This window comes from Equus przewalskii, chromosome 29 (assembly GCF_037783145.1).
Source record: "Equus przewalskii isolate Varuska chromosome 29, EquPr2, whole genome shotgun sequence".
Taxonomy (NCBI): Eukaryota; Metazoa; Chordata; class Mammalia; order Perissodactyla; family Equidae; genus Equus; species Equus przewalskii.
The window spans coordinates 27,084,004-27,096,951 of NC_091859.1; the positions used below are offsets into that span (position 1 = coordinate 27,084,004).

Sequence of the window (12,948 nt, forward strand, 5' to 3'; positions counted from 1 at the left end):
CTCTTCAAGACACTTCACTTCCATCTCTCAGAAAATTGTCATCATGTGTTGATTTTGTTAGAACAAGACATTTTACATTCATCTTCCAGAAAGTTTTGACAATACCTATATAAATCTACAGCGCCTATCGGGTAAACGATACCATCTAGGGTTATGCAGGGTCCAACCTACACAAAGATGGGGGCCCTGGCCGTGCTTCTTAAGGCAGAAAAACAGACTGATTTATTTAGAAATAAATGTTTTACTGTCTCTAAAACTCAGAAATCAGACCATGCTGTGAACCAGCCACTTGGTCTTGTTCTTGGATGTGTATTTTGCTGCCAAGGACTGCAAGTTTGTCTAATGCCACACTGGGACACACCATGGCATCAGTCTTTTTGCTTGGTTCATCCATCTTCCTCAGTTCTCCTTGCTCTGAGACTTTTGTAGGGTTTTCCTCCCAGCAGTGAGATATGCAGTGAAAAGAGCATCAACTGGAAGCCAAGAGACTTAGGTTTTATTTCCAGTTCTACCACTAACTGGTTGGATGATCTTGGACAAATCTCTGAACTGATCTGAGTTTTAGTTCCCTCCTTAGAAAATTAGTAATAAAACAATTTGAAGACCACAAAACTCTCTACAAAGATAAAGTGCTATCATCATTATCATCATCCATAGTAATAATTTATTATTTAGTAACAATAACAATAATAGTAATAGTAATAAACCCACCACAAATGCCACATTTTAAATTGATTCAAATATTCTGCAAATTAGTTGAGATAATACACTAGTTCGATAGTAAGCTGGCAGGGATTTGATTATCTCAACAACGCCACTCTCATATCAGAACAAAGGACAAGAGCGTAGGAAGGAGCGACACTTGATAAGCTTTGATTAGGGAGAAAGAAACTAGGAACATGAGATGCCTCCATCCACAAGAGTTTGAAACAGGGGAACAACAGAAGGGTATGGGATTCCTGAAAGAAAGTGGAAATCTTGTCATCCCAAAAGCCTTCTCTCAAAGTCTGGTGCAAGGATTGCTCTGAAAACGGGTTTCAGGGTCTTGCGTGGTTTCTGATGGAGAACTCTCGATTATGCTGTGTACTATAATTTACACATTTGTGATCCAAACACTATAGTGACCCTATTGGCCTCAAAGGGTCAGTCCTAATTCTGGTTGAGGGAGAGAGGATTGGGAAGGAACTGTCTAGACAGAACTTTTCCACTTAAGATAGAAAGTTCCAGATTTGAGTGAAACTTTGTCATACTTTGGGGTTCAGGACAGTTTTACAACCTTACAATTAAGATGCTTTGATATCAAGATAGTAGAATGTTAGGACTGGAACATTGTAGCCCAATAATATTCCCCCTAGAGATGAGGAAACTGAGGTAACTTGTCCAAAGTCATGAATCAAAACAATGTAAGAGCCATAACTCCAACCGAGTTAGCCCAAATCTATGGATATCAATAAGCCATGTTACTCCAAATGCCTATACATCAGTGAGGTACTAATGAGAGTTCCTAGTGAACATCTGCAGCTTCTGCCAATGCAGGTTTTCTGCATGTCCATATCCAGTTTTTCCACTCGCAGCCACCACAGGTCCTGAGAACCCTCAGTTTCCTCCTGAGGTTTGTTACTGCACACCCGTGATACAGCGTTGTAGACTGACGTGTGTGGGAGGTAGCAAAATGAAGGCAATGAACATGATGGACTGAATGATGATATTGGAATTACTCCTGTGTCAGGGTCTCTAGATATGCTGCTAAGGGTGGGACCAGGTACAGAAGTCTGGCCAGTGCTGGCCCTCTTTCCCGACCTTCTTTCCCTCTTGTTCATTGGGAGAAGCGTATACCACCAAGCAGATGCCCCCTCTAGGTTCTCAAGTGTACCTACAAACTGGTGCTCACCACAGTGCTAGGTACTGTTTTGTTTCATCTGTGACCATCTACATTCATTTCTACCCATTTTATCCTCTCTCCTTAATCTCAGGACTAGAAGCCAGAGAACTACATTTCCCAGACTCCTTTACCTCCAGGGTGTCTAAACATGATTTCTAGTCTAAATATGATTTCCAGTCTACCAGCAAGATGTACCAGCATAAGACGTGGAAGGTGGAGGAGAGATCAAAGAGATCATTTTCTTCTGGAAGGAGCAGCATGGGACGCAGTGCACAAGAGATTTTGTTGTGGCCTTCTGAAATTTACATGCCACAGGCTTGCGTAAAGAACTGGTTTCCAAGCTCTTGACAGCTTCAGAAGTTCTGGGACTGTTGTAACCGTGGCTTAAAAGCTAGTGCAATCCTCCTGACTTTCGCCCTTTTAGCCTTTCCAATGGTTTTGTAAGTATTTATTTCCCCACATTAAATCTCTTTTTGCTTAACAAACCTAAAGTGATTTTATTTTATTGGCTGAACTCTGCCTGATAAAACCAGCCTGCCACTCACCATTGTGTGATTTGGGGCAAGTGACTTCCCCACTCTGGATCTCAGCGTCCACTCTGTAGAATGACAGGTTTGGAAGAGATGGTCTCTAAGATTCCTTCTAGTTTTAACGTAGGTAAAATTCCATGAAACTACAAATTTTCTCTTGTATATTTGTGAGCAAGCAAGGGGGAAAAGGGGAAGGAAGTTTGTCTTTTAAGAGTCTAGATACATCCTGCAGCTGAGAGATGTGGTCCTCTGAGAAGTCACAGGATTTCTCTGGTAACGGAAAGGCATCCAGGTACAGCTTACAGGCATGGGTTCGATAAAGGTTAGTCAGTCTTTGGTTAACCTCTCTCCTGGAAAGAATACCAGTTACATTACCACTTCTTTATGAAAGTGGAGCTCACCTCACCCAGAATCTCAAGAAAAGCTCATGCTTCTGCCATGTCTAAGCTGAGATTCATTTGCCCCCTCCCACCACCACCAAGTCTCAACTTCCTCTCTCATCTTCGGAACTGAATATGACAGGCATTCATTCGACTTAGAGCATTATCCAGTTCAAGCTCTTCTTTAGAAAGTCAGATCCCTCTAGGAGGGTATTTGTGGTAGATGTGAACAGCCATTTCACCCTGTAAGAGTTAGGGCGGTCAATGTTGTCAGTGCCCCACCCACATTCCTCCAGCTGTTCCTCTCCAGTTTGCCCCAGTTACTTCCAACCATAGGCATCAGCATTACTTTGCCTAACTTTTCTCTGAAACTGAGAAAGGCCAATCCGCCCATGAGCAAGGAATCCTGACGCGCCAGAGAGTTAACACCCCGCAATCAATGATTGACAAGATGGTGCATAAATATCCCGGTTCCCTTGCCCCTGGATGGGATAACTTGGAATAAGGTGGTATATTTCCTACACTATTTTTCAGAGTTTCCACATGGGACTAAGGTCCAGTTGCCCATAGTGGTAACTCACTTAACACACCCTTTGTTGGCTGTCTTACCTTCCAACCTCTCTTCCCAAATAACCCACATGAACTTGAATCCTTGCCTCAGGGTCTGCTTCTGAGAGAACTCAACTAAGGCATTTAGTTTACCAAGTGCTTTTCTTCATGCCAGCCAGTTACATCAGGGGGACTGAGATATGGGAATTTTTATAGGTAAAGATGCAAAGTAAATTCTGGAGTTAGGGATGCAGAGCAACCTGGGTCAGGGGCTGTAGCAAGCAGCACAGAGGCCTTGAGGGACTGAGGAAAAGCCAGCAAGAGCAGGAAGTAGGTTGAAAAACATGGGACACTTCTTTGATGTCATCACTTATAAAGCTCTGACATCTAACAAGGGCTCAAAAGTGTTTGTATTCTTGTCAGTTATCTCACATTCTTTAGTACCAGCCCCAGCAATCAGATTATTCAATCATGCTTTCATTCATTGATTCAGTCACATATTCACTCATTCAACAATTAAAATCATTTCTTAAATGTTTATGTTGTGCTGGGACTGTGCTTGGTGCTGGGATGCAAAGATGAATAGAGCACAGCCCTGCCTTTTAGGTGCTTCCAGTCAAAAGGCCATGAATGGAAGCCCCTACTAGTACCAAGGATATCTCCCCATTCAGGCTCGCTTGGCTGGAGCCGTCGTAAAAATGTCTTTGCTTGGCTCTGCAAGGGGTGGGCCGCAAACTGTATTTTGCTCATTCAAAGCAAACAAGCAATAATGTAATGGCAGGAAACCTCATAAAATGGTTATTTCTATTCCCGGACTGCTCCGGGGTTCCATCTAATTTATAAACATTGTTTTATGAAAAATTGAGATCATTCTTGGAAGTGCCCAGAGAGAGTGACCTTTGCTTGTTTTGGTGCAGTGTTTGTGTGTGAATGTGTACATGGCTATTGTTGCTAAGGAGGCAATGGCCAGCCTGGGGTAATGGCTGTCTTTCCATTCTGCACATTTCCTTAGTCAGGGCGGGTGTAACTGACACCCTCCCATACCCAATTCTCCCCAGAAAGAAAGACATGGAGTCAGCAACCTAAGTAAGTGCCCGGGAGAGGCTGGCCTCCCCATGGCGTGATGAGGACAATTCCATCTATGCCTCCAGATGTTTTTAGACTCAGCCATCTTTGGGCACATGCCTCAGCTGGTTTCTCAGGGGCTTCTTCATCTAACCTTTCATGGGAGTCAGGCAATAATACCAAACTCTGTCTCTAGGGAATTTGCGTCAAATTCCAGAACTCAGAGCTGGTAGAAGCTTAGGAAGGTGGGAGAGTGTGCTTTATATGGGGCAACAGAGAATCAGATTCAAGTGAAGCTTAGGAATGACTAACCCCAGGAACAGCTAAGCGTAAGAGTGAAGAACACTGAGGTAGAGCCACCTTCCAGCTCTGCCACTTAACTTGCTGTGTGGCCTGGACACGTCATTTAAACTCTTTGAACTTCAGTTTTCTCAAATGTCAGTGAAAATACCTGTCTCATATTTTATGAACTAATTGAGAAAATATTTATAAGGTGTGTAAAATACATAGCAGCCAGCCCCTGTCAGATACTTGGTTAGGCTCTTTCTTTTGTGTGGAATGTTTTTTCCTCAGGTATCTGCCTAGATCACCCCCTCCCTTCATTCAAGTTTCTGCTCAAATGTCACCCCAGTCAAGAAGTCTTTCCTGCCCCCAACTTAAAGAGCAGTCCTTTCTCTCTTTGTTCTCTATCCCCTTCCCTACTTCCCTTTTCTTCATAGCACTTGTCATTACGTGAATCATATCACATATATCTTTTTGTTTAATTAGTTTGTTTTTATTTTCTGTCTTGCCTAACTAGAATGTGTACCATGAGAGCAAGCACTGTTTCGTTCATTGTTGTATCCCCAGTGCCCATAATGATGCCAAGCACACAATAGCTGCTCAATATATATTAATTAAATCAACAGTGAGATGTATTACTATTCTTCCTATGTGTCACCCAGAGTGCGTACTCCGGACTAATTTAGTAATGAGGGAGCACAGATTAAACCTAAATGTTTACAAAAATGCCCCCATCAGAATTTGCCAGACATGGTTAGGCTGGTGATCATAAGAATGCATATTTTCTCTTAATATCCACAAATGTCTCTGTTTTTCTGTGGATACCGTTCTAGCTTCTTCTTCCCGCCAGTCTGTCACCACAGTTTGTTTTAGCCCTGGGGCTCTTTTGAAAGTGAATCTTTTGACTCTGGGATCATTTTTTTCTTTTTATGGACCAGTAGCACTGCAGAGGGGAAGCATCTGCTCCTGCTCCTCTGAAAGCCCTTGAAGGAGGTTGCAGTGGGCTGCACAGCTCCCTGGGGGCTTTTCTGGAGCCATCACATCTGTGAGGTAATGGATGTGACCCACTCACACGGCCAGAGCACGTAACAGCTAATTTGGTGAGTGAATTTCGAGAAAGGGTTGATGTAATTGGACCCAAGGGACCCTGGGTGGGGCCATGTGGAGAAGACAGCCTTCTCACTGGTCTGGCACGGCCTAGCTCTGAATTAAACAAGAATTGACTGGTAGGAGGATAGAGGCACAAGCATCAATGAAACCTCAATGTAGATGGTAGCCTACCACTTTCTAAAGCCATTGGTGCTCCTATAGGGGTTCTGCTGAACTAAAGGTCAAAATAAGAAAACAGAAAGTCAGAAAGGTGAAGTGACTTACCCAAGGTGACACAGCTTGTTAGTGGCAGAGCTGAGATTAAATCCTTGTTTGCTCTTTTCTGAGCCAACAGTAAGCAAATTTAAGACAAGGACTGTGTCTGATTTGCTCATCATGGATTCCTCAGCACCTAGGACAGTGCCTGGCACTCACATATTTGGAACATGCCATGCATCTGTACATCCACCATTTTGAACTAATGTGTTCAGAAGAAATAAGTCAAAAAGGTAGAGAGGCCAAAGGGTTGGGTGGCTGCAGCGGTTATCCCTGAGCTTTTACTGAGTCAGCTTTTCCATCTCTGTCCTTAGTTCCCCTCCATCAGAGCTGTTTCTTGGCATTTTGATCAACAGGTCCCAGGTTCTTCTTCCAAGAGAGCTTTGAAATGTTTGATCCAATGGCACAGTTGAGGAAAGAATCTAAAAATTCTTGTTTATCCATTCTAGGGTTGCTAAAAAACAAGAAACTACTTTTAGACTTATCACATACACGTTATGCCATCTGGTCAACTGAATCCAGCTCATCAACTCACTGGAAATACATTGACTCAATGAACTAACCAGAGATGACTAGCTAAATAGCTAAATATGTCACTGGAAAAGGATAAAATGACAAGGAGCTTTAGGTAGGGCAAAATACACATTCCTGGGTTTGAACCTGGGAGTTCTAATTCAGTAGAGCTATGGTATGGCTTATGAATATGCATTTTAACAAGTATCCTGATGAATTAGATGCAGATGACACTGGGTGCAAAAGCCCTCATGCAAGAGTCAAGAGATGAAAGTTCTAGTCAGGAACATGCCTCCACCTAAGTGTGGGAACTTGTCCAATTCACATGACCTCCCTGAACACAACTTTCTGATCTGGACAACCAGCACATAGTTCAGGGCTTGCAAACTGGCAACTTGGCAACTCAACATGGCATCCAGAAAAGTTTGCTATTTCTATTTTTTCAGGGCTCTAGGCAATCTTATGCTTGTAGGCCTATCAAATCTATCAAACATATTAAAATTAACCATATTCCACATTCCACATTAAATATAATTGAAATTAGCAACCAAATGATTGAATTGCAGTTGATTGGTTTATATGTTACATTCTATAGGCATCTGATTAAATCTTAATTTTAATTTTGATATTTTCTTTTTATGTTTTGGAGCCAAAACACATTTTTTTTTAGGTCTCAAACATGTTCACAGGCTTTAAAAAAAATCTTGGGTCTTAGATATTATGTCTTTAGCAGCACCTGATAGATGAAACTGCCCTAATTTTGTTTGGCCAACAGAATATTTTAGCGGACAGTGAAATTAATTAAGAGTTAGCTTGATAGGAATACAAGCAGCTTAGCCTCTGGGGTCTTAAGTGCTGTCCGTTTCACACATTTGTATTACTTACCTGGCCCTGCAATTATTACCCATTATCCACCATGAGAAAAATGTTAAGATGCTTTCCAGCCCCAAATCTTATTGTTCTATAAATTATAACTTCTCTGCCTACAAAGCATAGATCTAGCACATCAAATTGGCTAGTATATCTGAGGTACACAATTGGCTATGCTCTAAGTGATCATTTAAGATTATCCACTGTGATAAACAGTAAATGTCTGACTAGATCTAAGCCTTAACTTCCTATTCACTTGCTTTAAAAGGCTGAGGGGATTGATTTATTGGGCAACAAATTCCTTTATTTACTTACTTATTTATGTATTTATTTATTTATTGAGGAAGATTAGCCCTGAGCTAATTGCTGCCAATCCTCCTCTTTTCCCTGAGAAAGACTTCACTTACTTTAAAAGGCTGAGGGGATTGATTTATTGGGCAACAATTCTTTTATTTATTTATTTATGAGGAAGATTAGCCCTGAGCTAATTGCTGCCAATCCTCCTCTTTTCACTGAGGAAGACTAGCCCTCAGCTAACATCCATGCCCATCTTTCTCTACTTTATATGTGGGACGCCTACCACAGCATGGCATGCTAAGCAGTGCCGTGTCCCCACCCAGGATCCGAACCGGTGAACCCCGGGTCGCCAAAGCAGAACATGCACACTTAACCACTGCACCAGTGGGCCAGGCCAGGGCAACAAATTCTTTAAGTCTGCATGGCAGAGCCATCAACAAAAAGTTATACAAAGAATATGTTCATGATAATTTTAGAAACTTTCTTCACAAAGTCTAAAGCCAATCTATACAAAGGAATGAATAAAGAAAGAAAGAGAGAGAGAGGGAGGGAGAGAGAAGGGAGGAGGGAAGAAGAGAAGGATGGATGGAAGAAAGGAAGGAAGGAAGGAAGGAAGGAAAGAAAGAAGGAAGTGAGGTGATATGTTCACCAAGTTGAAATCTGTTGGGGTGTAAAATCCACCCTCAGAAAGGGGTCATCACTTGGAAAGTAGGAAAAGAGAGAAAAAAGCTTTTGTAAATAGATTCTTACTTTCCAGTTTAGATTAGTTTCCTCCCACATAGGTACCAGAGTTAGGTACACATGTCCAAGGAGTTCTGTGCACCTTAATTTCTGGATTATCTGGGTGACGCTCTCATGAGGCTGTTGTCTCACTGATGAAGCTTTATGGTACAACAAGGCTCACCCAGCTGGAATCTTAGTTCCATGAAGGCAGGAACCACATCTGTCTTGTTTAGTACTGCATCTTCAGGATCTTGCCAAGAGTAGGCTTGCAAAACATTTATCCAATGAATGAACTTGAGTTGCTTTTGCAATTTTTATACTGCTACCAAGTGGCAATAAAGAAAAGAAATAGAATTTAAGCCTACTAGAAAATCTGAAAAGCATTACCGAGAGAGAGGTATATGATTCTGACCAAATCAGCCAGGCATTTATTCTATCTATGTGGGGTCCAGACAGAAAATAATGGAAAATTTGTAGGCTATTCAGGTAAAGTTTTGGTTATGCCATTGTGTGATTTGTACATGACTATCATTGCTCATGCTTTGGACATGGGACGCATCACACTATGCCAATTCCAATTCAATAGCTACTTGCTGCACGTGTAGATACAGAACTTTTCCATCACCAGAGAAAGTTCTCTTGGATAATATTGCTATAGGGAATGTTCTTGTTTTTATTGAATAACCTTCTGGTTCATATTTTGTTGCAACAGGTTTAATTATCTGTGTTTGAATTTCTGTGTCCAATACTGATATGGAAGAATGTTTGGTGCCATGGGTAACCTACAGATTGATGAAATGCTGTTTGATGAAGTGGATTTTGCAGCATATTAATATATGTTTTACTTGTTAAAAGCAAAATATGAGTTTTTCAAAATTCAAAATTTATTTCTAAAAAGCCATAAAGCTAATGTCAACACAAAGCTGCGATATAGATTGTCATAAATAAAATATCCCATATCATGAACATTCTTTTGGTTTGACAGTTTATATCAAGTGTATTTGATGTTTTTCTTGCAGTTATTAGACAGAACTAAGAAAAAGATAATCTGTTTATAAAAGTAGATAATCTATTTATTCAACCACTGTGTTACAATACAAGCAAAAGAACTACCAATATTTTTAGAACAATCTGAGAAAGGAACTTGAAACTGTATCTCAGAGTAGGGACAGATATATTTTACCTCTTGCCGTTAGTCTTATTCTTCAAATTTATTCTCACCTTCTTTAACTCAGCCTCAATTCTGCCTTTTTCTTTTTTCACAACACAGGTAGATTTTTATCCTTCAGAAAAGCACTTCCAAAAAATGAAACACACAGCATGTTAGACAGAATACAGACAACTATTTCTTTATTTTTAAATGTATATATTAGAAAAATATAATTATTCTTTCAAAACCATAAATTCTCAAATACTAAGTTTCTTAAAAAAATAAATTTACCAGGCCAGTCCCAACAGCCTAGTGGTTAAAGTTTGGCGCATTCTGCTTCAGCAGCCTGGGTTCTGTTTCTGAGCATAGAAACACATTGCTCATCTGTCTCTGGCCATGCTGTGGTGGCAACTCACATGAAAAAAAGAGAGGAAGATTGGCAATAGATGTTAGTTCAGGGTAAACCTTCCTCAGCAAACAATGATAATCATAATAATAATAATAATAAATTTATACAAAAGTATAAGAAAATTTGTAGAAAACACTGGATAAATAAAAGTAGTGGGATCCTGAGAGGAAAAAAATCATGAAGTTAGTATAAAAATGACTAAGGTGTAGAAAATACTGCGTAAAATAACCACCAATCTTCTCTGGTATCCAACCTCCTGGGAGATTATCCCTCAGCTGTTTTAACTTTGTTCTAGAAAGGCCTTATGTTGGTCAAAGGGGCCACTCTTGTTCCAGCTCTAATTCTTCCACATTATTTAGAATCTCAGTCTTATTTTGGACTCTCATGAAGAGATGAGCACCTCCTCATTTTCCCAGAGCATTCCACCTATATTTAGCTTCCCTGCTAAAGCCTGTGGCTTTCTACTCTTACAGCTCTACTGCATACCTTTTCTTCCCTCTTCTTGAGAAGACCCAATTCTGACTGGTATTTGACAGACTTTAATTACAGTGAATAGTCCAGGGTCCATAGCATTAGCTTTGAGAATAGAGATTGACACGACAGGAGCCTTCCCACCAAATCAGAATTCACCTAAATGTTAACCTTTCAATTACATAATGGGCCTGTGGACTTACATTTTCAGTTAAATTTTAAAGAGGGATGACGTTAGTCATCACATTATAAAAGCATTTCTCACAGTGTGCTCTGTTAAACATGAGTCCTCTATGTTGACCAGAAGGAAGAAAAGAGTTCCAAAGCCAAATAAATTTTGGAAACACTGACTATTAAGTTTCCCCTCTTGACTTCTCACACCGCAAAGCATTCTAGCTTAATGGTCAAATATGCAAGTTCTGTAGCTCGATGGCCTGGATTTGAAACTCAGCTACCACTTAGGAGCTCTGTGCCTCTGTTTCCTCATTTGTAAAATGGACAATAGTGTTAGTGCCTACCTCATAGGGTTATTGTGAGGACTAAATAGGTCAATGTAGGTAAAGTGCTTAGCACAGTGCCAGGCACAGTGTGAACATGTCCTAGTGTTAATTTTGAACCACAAAAGCATATTAAAGGTTCCTGCAGGGAAGATACCTTTTAACTTTGCTTAACCCAGAGTCACCCAAATTTATCTGACTGTGGAATGCTGTCTTCAAGTTTAACTCTTCTGTATTAATATTTATGAGATCAATTATTTGGGAAATACTCTGAAGGCTTGTGTTTGAAAGCCAGGCACTCAGAAAGCCAGCTGTCGTCCTTCAAGGTGCTTTTCTATGTAAGGGTATGCTGCCCCCGGGTGGACAGAAAGGTTTTGACCAGAAACCTAGAGTCTAAAAACTCAAGCTCTCCACAGGGACAGTTAAGAGACAACGAAACAAGCAAACAAATGATTTTTCTGTCAAGATGTGTTTTAAAATAATTTGAAGACAAGATAAGATTGTAAGTTGCTCCCATGAAAAGACACAACGTAAGTGATCCACAAATATTCGCAGAATAAATGACTGGCTGATTGATTTCTCTACAAGGAAGAGCAGCACATCTGAGTGAGTGGTGTCTCTCCAATCTGCTGTTTAGGGGACTTGAGAAACTGCTGCAGATCTACACAAAATTCCAGGCAATATGGCCTGGGCCCTTTTCTATGGGATGATTCAATACTCACTAAAGAAGGAAAATAAGCTAACAGCATTTTAACAAAGGTATCAACTAGAATTAAAATTCAAAAGTGCTGAACAGTTAACCAGGAAATTCAATTAACCAGAGTAGCCAACTCTATAAAAATTCCAACCCTATAAATTAAGTTTTTCTCTGGAACAGCAACATGAGGAAATGGAGGATGGGACTAGTGTTTCCCAACAGAATCACGTCAAAGAAGTTAACTATGTTCAGAGTTTTAAAAATCATTCTTGTTCTTGTCCCCTTTCACTTCCTCCTCCCCACTTCTTCTCTCTTATCCTTATTCTTATTATTAAATATAAGCTATTTTTTTAGAACAGTTGGGAATATAGATATAACTGCTGTGATCTAAATGCTAATACTAGAGAAGACTAGGTGACTGAGAGAAACCATGGGCTTTGTTTAGTTAGAGACTTTTGGGTTACAAGCGACAGTGATTGACATTGATTGGGTTAAGCAGAAGGAACTTATCAGAAACATCTTGGGGAGCTGAGCACCCAATGTGGAGAAGGAATGAAAGCAGAAGAGCTCAAAATTCCTCAGCAGCAGAAATTCATGGCCATTTGTCAAGAACATTAATGGTATTCACTTCTAATGACAGTTTCTGGTTCTCTCTGTTTCCAAATTCAAATTCTAGAGAGAGAAGAACTGATGGACCAAAGTGAGATCACATGTAAATATTGTGTTTGCTTCTCCAGGTCTATTCTCCACCTTTCTCGACCCTATTCTGTGCCCCAGGGAGGTCAACCTATATGAACTGAATCAAGCGTCTTGTCCTCTGACTTCCAGTTGGGTTCAGCTGATGGAGAGCACTGTAGAAGATTGGAGGGAAGAAGGGAGGGGAGTGATTGAGAGCATTTGCTCCCCCAGCTCCCTTCCTGCTGGGCCATGAGGCCTGGCTATCCCTCTCCACTCAAGGTTATAGCTTCTGTCAGAGGTCTTTCCCTTTATGTGCAGGGTAGAGGGACTGCCTATGTCTTTGGATTTCCTTACACCTTGCTCATCCCTTGTATCCAGTCCTAATATTAAACTCTCCCAATTTACCCAATTTGACGGTCTCTTCTCTTTCCTGCTGGTACCTGATAGATACAAGAGATCCACCGCAGAATCCATCAGGCAATTACTTATCTCTCTGGGCTACAGTCTCTGCAGCTGAAAGGTCAGATCAATACCTCACAAGGTTATGATGAGGCTTAAATGGGTTAATACATGTCAAGCTTAGCCCATAA

At 40.7% G+C, this 12,948-nt stretch overlaps 1 protein-coding gene and 1 long non-coding RNA gene across 2 annotated transcripts in view; one reads left to right on the forward strand and one right to left on the reverse strand.

The window, feature by feature from the left end:
* ASCL1 (achaete-scute family bHLH transcription factor 1) overlaps positions 1-12,948 on the forward strand; it is a 158,142-nt gene that overhangs the window by 23,317 nt on the left and 121,877 nt on the right. The window lies entirely within an intron of this gene.
* On the reverse strand, positions 636-8,775 carry LOC139080269 (uncharacterized). The gene is made up of 2 exons (XR_011534620.1): positions 8,484-8,775; positions 636-6,507 (listed from the first exon to the last, which is right to left on the reverse strand). It is a non-coding gene; the product is annotated as an uncharacterized lncRNA (long non-coding RNA).